The sequence below is a fragment of the Aptenodytes forsteri genome, unplaced genomic scaffold, assembly GCF_000699145.1.
Source record: "Aptenodytes forsteri isolate BGI_AS27 unplaced genomic scaffold, ASM69914v1 Scaffold65, whole genome shotgun sequence".
NCBI lineage: Eukaryota > Metazoa > Chordata > Aves > Sphenisciformes > Spheniscidae > Aptenodytes > Aptenodytes forsteri.
The window spans coordinates 1,961,447-1,968,572 of NW_008795127.1; the positions used below are offsets into that span (position 1 = coordinate 1,961,447).

The 7,126-nt window shown below is 43.5% G+C and overlaps 1 long non-coding RNA gene across 3 annotated transcripts in view; it reads right to left on the minus strand.

Annotated features, from left to right (window-relative positions):
• LOC103897366 overlaps nucleotides 1–5,870 on the minus strand; it is a 31,491-nt gene extending 25,621 nt beyond the window's left edge. For all 3 annotated transcript variants that reach the window (XR_657485.2, XR_657484.2, XR_657486.2), the window contains exons 1-2: nucleotides 5,642–5,870; nucleotides 5,367–5,542 (exon numbers count right to left, since the gene is read on the minus strand). This is a non-coding gene — a long non-coding RNA (uncharacterized LOC103897366). The remainder of the gene's footprint in view (nucleotides 1–5,366; nucleotides 5,543–5,641) is intronic.
• Between the last annotated feature and the right edge of the window lie 1,256 nt (nucleotides 5,871–7,126).

Below are 7,126 nucleotides of genomic sequence, written 5' to 3' on the forward strand. Positions count from 1 at the left end.
GGACATGGTTTAGTGGGCATGGTGGTGTTGGGTTGACGGTTGGACTTGATTATCTTAGAGGTCTTTTCCAACCTTAATGATTCTATGATTCTATGATGCATGTTTGGCAATGACTAAAGAAATTATTTTCTGCAGAGATCTACACCAAAAGAAAAAGTACAATATTCCTTTCAGCTGCAAAGTAGGCTTTCAAATTCTGCTTTATGCTTGTTCTGAATAAGCTTCACTGGTATTATTGGAATAAATATGATCTTGACTTTTCATATTATTGCAGTAGCTTACGTTGCCAGCTTACAATTTTGAGACCCTTTTCTATTGTCTTCAGCAGGTCTTGTCCATGAATAATGATTGAGTGAGGGCACAGTTCAGTGTGGGTAAATTAATTCTGTAATAACAACGAAGTAGTGTGTGTAACACTATGCAATTGTGCACTAATACCTGTGCAGAATGTTACTAGGTAACTGAAATGTACAAATTTATGCCAGCTAATCTTTTCTATTTGAGAGCATCACAAACCAGCACACATCAAACCGGACAGGAAACAACTTATAAAGCAATGGAAACTACCGTTCAAAGTTAATTTTTTTACAGCAGTTGTTTAAATACAAAACCTGATTTCAGGATGTGCATTACCCCATCTGCCTGCTTACATGCATTTGAGCAGATTCCTACTTCAACCACTTCAGGTCTAAGCTGTGTTCCAGACTAGGACAGCAAGCTGATCCTGCTGCTGGTAAAACTCTCTCTGCTTCTGGCTCAATTTCCAACTTTAGCTGGTTGTCCTGAGCCATTAAAAAATAGAGGTGGAGAAGGAAAGGAAAATAAAAAATATATACAAACAGCATGTACGAGAGAGATCTGGCAAAACTAGGAAACCTGCATTCATGCCTTGCTCTGCCACATGCTGACAGAATGACCTTGACCAAGTCACTTCACTTTTCTTTGCCTTTTCTTCCAAAATACAGTCTGAGGATAATGAGTTATACTTGATATCAAAAATATATTTACCAAAAAAGAGTTAATAAATAGTAAATCAACTATTATCGAGTCTAACAGGTTTTGCTTATAAGGACTTTGCTTATATCCCTAGCTTGGAAACTGTCCACGATGTCTCCGATTAATGAGTTTACCATAATCTGTAATGTGTACTGTTATGTTTGTGGCATGAATGCATTAATTATCAAACAATGAATAGATGTTCTAGAGTACTGTAAATGTTTACGACAGCCTGTAGCATCCATTAATTATTTACTGTAATTCACACCTGTGACATAAAAGACGATTTTTGTTCTCAAGGTATGTTGAGACCTATGAGGAAAAATTACTTAAGTTCTAAATCTTAGCAATATTGTTATTCTGTCTACAGCGTACCAAGTATTTCCTATACAGTCCTATAGAGAAGCAAAATTAATTTCAGAGCAAAGACTGTGATTTCAATTCTTCAGACAACTAGTGTAGCAGGAATTAGCGCTTGACTAATCTGACTCAAAGCAGTCTTGTCATACCTGATACTGCAACAGAATTAAACAAGAAATTGAGGTTCTGAAAACTGTGTGAAATAAACCTCTGATGAGGAATCAAATCCTGCAGGATTAGTGCTTGATTTGTTTCCCTTTTCCCTGGCTTCCCATGCCCCACTCTTTCCAGAGACCTTTGCCTTCTCCCCCACTACCTCAGAGCAGCCACTAGTGAAGTCAATGAAGCACTGAAAATCGAAAAAATATATTAACCTTACGTTAGTTGCTTTCACCAGGGCAATCCTTAACACGGCAGAAGACATTCAGTCAACACATACACCTTCATTACTAGTTCAGTCAGAAGGGAATGTCAAAAGTATAACATGCCTGGCCACACACCTGCATGAAGAAGAAACCATGCAATGGAGACTCTAGAGAGACTCATCTAACCTCGTTAACATTGCTTGTGGGCTACTCTTCCACATCTCTCACCCTGCCCTCTCACTGCAACTTATTTCTGTACTCCTCCAGTTTTCCCTCCCCACCTAGCCTGGTTTTCTCTCTCCGTTTTTATTCCTTCAGCTGCTCATTCTTGTTTCTTAAACAACCTACCCGAGGCACCAAGCCCTACCTCTTACTCTGCCTCCCTTTTGCCCTTAGTGACATTTGCCGCACCTCCACCTCTCCATCCCTACTCTCTCGAGACTTTACCATTGCTCAATCAGCCCTTCTTGCATTCTCGTTCTGCCCTTCTGCCCATTCCACTCCCCTTCCTTCTCTTCACTTGCTGCTGCTGGAAGATACACTTCAAATATTTTCCACAGGCCTATTAAATCTCAGTGTCCACACGTCCTGGATCCCCTTGTCTGACTCTCCCTCTGCAGCTTCAGTTTCTGACAGACACCTCCATTTCTCATCCCATCCCACCCCTTAGTCTCATACTGGGGCTGCACTCACCATCACCATTGCTTTTTAACTGCTTTTGAGCAGTATCTCAGTTCTTTTCCCCTCTGAAGAATTGTTAGCCAGCCAGCCAGCCAGCTCCTCATCAGCCTTCCTCTGTGATTTCAATTGACTCTCTTCATTTCCTCACAATTTCTCACACTCATCTTCATGAAGCTTCCAGGCTTCACACTGATGTCCTTGCTGACACCCTATAGCATACACCCGTATATCTCCTTGCCCTGGTCCGTTCATTTCACCTGCACCCCTCACTCAGTGTCCTACTCCCTGGAAGAGCCATTCCTTTGACGTGGTCTGCAGCAACCATTGCTTTACCCCTGATCTCTGTTGTCCCATCCTTCCTCTCTGACCTGCTCCCTCGCCTGCCGTGTCCTTTCTCATGTCCTCTCATTTGCTCTTTCCATGATTTTCATCTCATCAGACTGATAAAATCCAATCTAATCTCAGCCCTCTTCCTCCTGCTTTATCTTTCTTCTCTAGCACAGATTTGGTTGTACGTTCTCTCTGTTTCTTACTCTCCACTCCTACCTCATGAATTCTGAAGTCTGGTTGCCAAACATACCTCTGCCTTCAGCTTCAATCTCCTGGTTGGCCTGTGATCAGGTTTACTTCATCCACAACCATTTGATTGTCTCCCAGCTGTGCCATCCTCCTAACTTTTCCTCCTACTTTTCCAAGTTAACTGAAGACCTGGCTGCCTTTCACCACTTTTAATGCACTTCTCAAATGCTCTCTTCCTGAACATCTTCTGCACAAATCCTTGCCAAAGGAAATATTAACATGGTACTGCTCACTTCCTGCAAGTCTATTCGTTGTGTTACACGTTGGGTATTTTTTCTTTCCTACTTTTACACCCCATGCTTGTCCTATTACAACGTAACTTCTGATCTGTTTCATACCCATTTTCATCCACTTCCTCAGTTGTCTTCTGCAATTTTGGGCCTCCTCCAACTCCTTGTCCTCACATTACAGACGTGCTCTAATAAACAAACATACCCTATGTTGACTCCCAGCACTAACGCTTCCCTCCTCAATGTGCTGCTTACACTTACTGTCCAGTTTTCCTCCTCTCCAGCTCAATGTAGGCTCCTAAGCCAGATAACAATACCAAGCTAAAACTACCCTCACTAATATCTGCCCAAGACAAAACTCAAAACCCAAACTCCTTCATTTTTCTTGATCATCTTTGTCACTACCAACCCTCTTATTTACCCTCAACTCTCATGCTCGTTTAGCCTCTTTAGGCTCTCTTACTCTCCTCCTCCTGACCACAAACATAAACCAACCTTACACAAGGAGAATTTACTACAACATTAGAAATCTTTCCTGAAAAAACCCCGTGTATTTCTTCTTGGCATCTTGCCAATACACCGTCTACCCATCACTGTCTATGCTGGGGGTCAGGATGGTCTGACTGATTCCTTGTGCTCCCTCCCTTGTGTCTGCTGTCAGACTCAGACTGCTGACTTTTGAGGAAAAGATTTTTTATTTTGTGTCTGGCCTCGCCTCAACACTAGGGTTCCCAGTGTCTTGGAAATGCAAATAAACAAGGCTACACACTACTTTGTAAAAGTTGATCTCCTGTAGTGTTTCAAGCTGGCTATTCACACATCAAAGCACAATGCAGTCAGCCACTAATCTCTTTTGAAAATGTAGATCTAGGTTATTATTTTTAGCTCAGAATTTTTAGGAACAAATTCCAGTGTCTTTATGCTATGTCAGCAGTACAGCGCACCCACAAACTCAGCCTAGAAAGCCAGCTAATCCTTCCCAAGCTGCAAAGATCTAAGGAAGATGAGGCTTAAAAGCTGGCTTTCAAAAATTCAGAAAGGAAAGCCTGCATTTTCAGAACTGTTTTAACCATTTCTCTACGAAAGTATCAGCAACTATTCTGAATATAGAACACCAAACACCAACTAACTGTATGAAAAGCCCAAGTTCATTTCACTTTTTTTTAATGACATTTCCAGCTAGTGGAAATGCTTTTCCTCAAGTTTGGTGGTACTGATGGAGTTAGCAGTAAGTTCCTTACAGGATACATTTGAACTCCTACAGTAAGTAGCATACAAAGCCTCATTGTCATACATAGGAAAGATCCAAAACAGGCATTTGGAGCAAAAATCAAAAAAATGAAGAATAACCCTCAGAGTAGCAGACACATGTCCTGGTCCAGCCTTGCTTTTGTTAACACTATTTGGAAGCCGAGTATCTCCTTGAAGTAGACATCTGGGCTCAGGGAAGGGCGAACAGAAGCAGAAAAAGTGGCTATTCACTTTCTATGCACTGCTTTCTTTAAATAGTGGCAGTCATGGGTAAACAGTATTACTGCTACAGAAAGACCTGTTAAACCAAAGAGCCTCTGTGTGGTGGGATGATGATGCACAACAATAACTTCAAAAACTAACTGTAATTTTTATGATAAAGACTTTATTAGAATGTAATTTTTTTTAAAAAAGCAATTTAAATGAGCTAAAACAAAGATGGTGGGGGAGGGGCAGGCAAAAGACCCTTTCAGGCTAGACCCCCCTCCCCATAGCCTCACTGTATCTCCTTGAAGTAGACATCTGGGCTCAGGGAAGGGCGAACAGAAGCAGAAAAAGTGGCTATTCACTTTCTATGCACTGCTTTCTTTAAATAGTGGCAGTCATGGGTAAACAGTATTACTGCTACAGAAATACCTGTTAAACCAAAGAGCCTCTGTGTGGTGGGATGATGATGCACAACAATAACTTCAAAAACTAACTGTAATTTTTATGATAAAGACTTTATTAGAATGTAATTTTTTTAAAAAAAGCAATTTAAATGAGCTAAAACAAAGATGGTGGGGGAGGGGCAGGCAAAAGACCCTTTCAGGCTAGACCCCCCTCCCCATAGTCTCACTCCAGGCCCCCCACTCCCCTCCCTCCCCAGTAGCATATCACTGCCACTGTCCCACCTCTCACTCACCATACACCAGCCAGCGGGGCACTAGCTGACACCTGTGTGCACACACTGAGAAGACCTTATCAGTCTGGACAGTCGGGCAGCAACTGTGAGTACCACCATCCCACGGGTCTGTATGAAACCAGCAGTAGAAGCCCTGAGACTTCTAAATACCCCCCTAAAAAGGAGTATTTACTTTCCTGTGAAAAGAGGAGATACCAGACCTGGTGAGTGAAGTATGAGGAAGAAAAAGGAAAGGTCAAGGGTACACAAGTTAAACAATACTCCCCTCAACTCACAGTCTAATTCTAGGGATCCCCTATGCTTCCTGCTTGCACCTGTTTTTGGTCCTTGCTCGGGGAAAAGGTCTCTTCAGGGGAGTCCTCTTCCCCTTTCTTAGAAGCTGGGGAAAGGCTCCATTTGCTCAGGATGGCCAAGGCACAAAGGGTGATCCTGGAACGTAAAGCTGTCATCTGCTTCCCAGAGCTGAGGTTCATGAGAAGAGACCTCTACCTCAACAGACCTAAAAGCAGCAGAGGGCAAGAGAGACGGGGGATCAAATTTAGTGTCTCATTGACTCGTGCTAACAAACACGTCAGTGAGAAGAGATTTGCTGTCCTGAAGAAAATGTCTCTTCGTGGAACAGCCAATCTTTTAGCACCTACATTAAGATGAATCCTATTTCCATTATTGATACCGTATTACCAAATCAAAGCAGAACTCACTACCCTATGCATTCCTCAGTATAAGATTGTCCTAGGAGCACATCTTAATGCCTTTTAAAGGCAAACTCTTAGGTATGCATCTACAACTTGCTGCACTGGCTTTCATGCAACTATTCCACGCAACAAAGTCACCCAACAGTGAATCATAAGCTCTGGCTTTCTCATGGAGGTCAGTCAGAAAGAACAGATGAGAAACGGGGAAATTAGTGAGGGAGCCATGTAATCTGCATTTGAGACTCAAACGTTTCCCTAAGAACCAGACACTGAATGAAGGCAGGGTTTCACTACAGCCTTTACTCTTCTTTCACATCTGGCGCAGCTCAAACAACTTAAGTGTGCCTGAGCATGTGCTTCCCGGAGTCCCTTCCCCTCCCTCCCTCCTTCAGAGGGGACTGACTGTGACTCGTGAGGGTCTGACCTTGCAGGGTTGAAATGAGGGTACAATGCAGGAAGGCATGTCGTCTCCTCTTCAGGAAAGCCAGGTCCTGGAGCATGCCGGGGTATTTAAAGACCTCAACGCCTGCAAGTTCACACAGTGTATCAAACATGAAGCAGCTCTCTTTGTCCTTGACTCAAAGAGGTCTAGCCCATTTCTGGTTACCGATGCTCATGACCGTTGCGCTATTGCACCACCTTCCAAGCTGACTATTCATCCCTGGTGACCTTTGTTGTAAGGCACGACATCCACACCAGGGTGCCTGTCCAGCACCCATGTCCCCCTCACCCTTCATGGTGTGAATCCATGCACACGAAGTCAAGGCTTAAAAGCACTCTCGCCTCTCTGAGTTGAATTCAGTCAACAAGTTGACTGGTCACCGCATCCAGACCTCTCTGGGCAGGCTTTCAGCCCCCAATCCCAGCCTCTGGCCTGCACGAAACGGTTAATGTCGCCTGAGGTACTCCTGCCAGCTTCCTTAGTCCCCTCCTGTGCCTCCCGGGAGCTATTAATACAGCAGGCACATGCTCTGACATAGTGTTCCCCGGCAGCGACCAGATAACTTTAATTTGCCCTTTAAACGTCCCGAGCCCAGTAGCCCTCGCCGTCCCTCCAGGGGAACA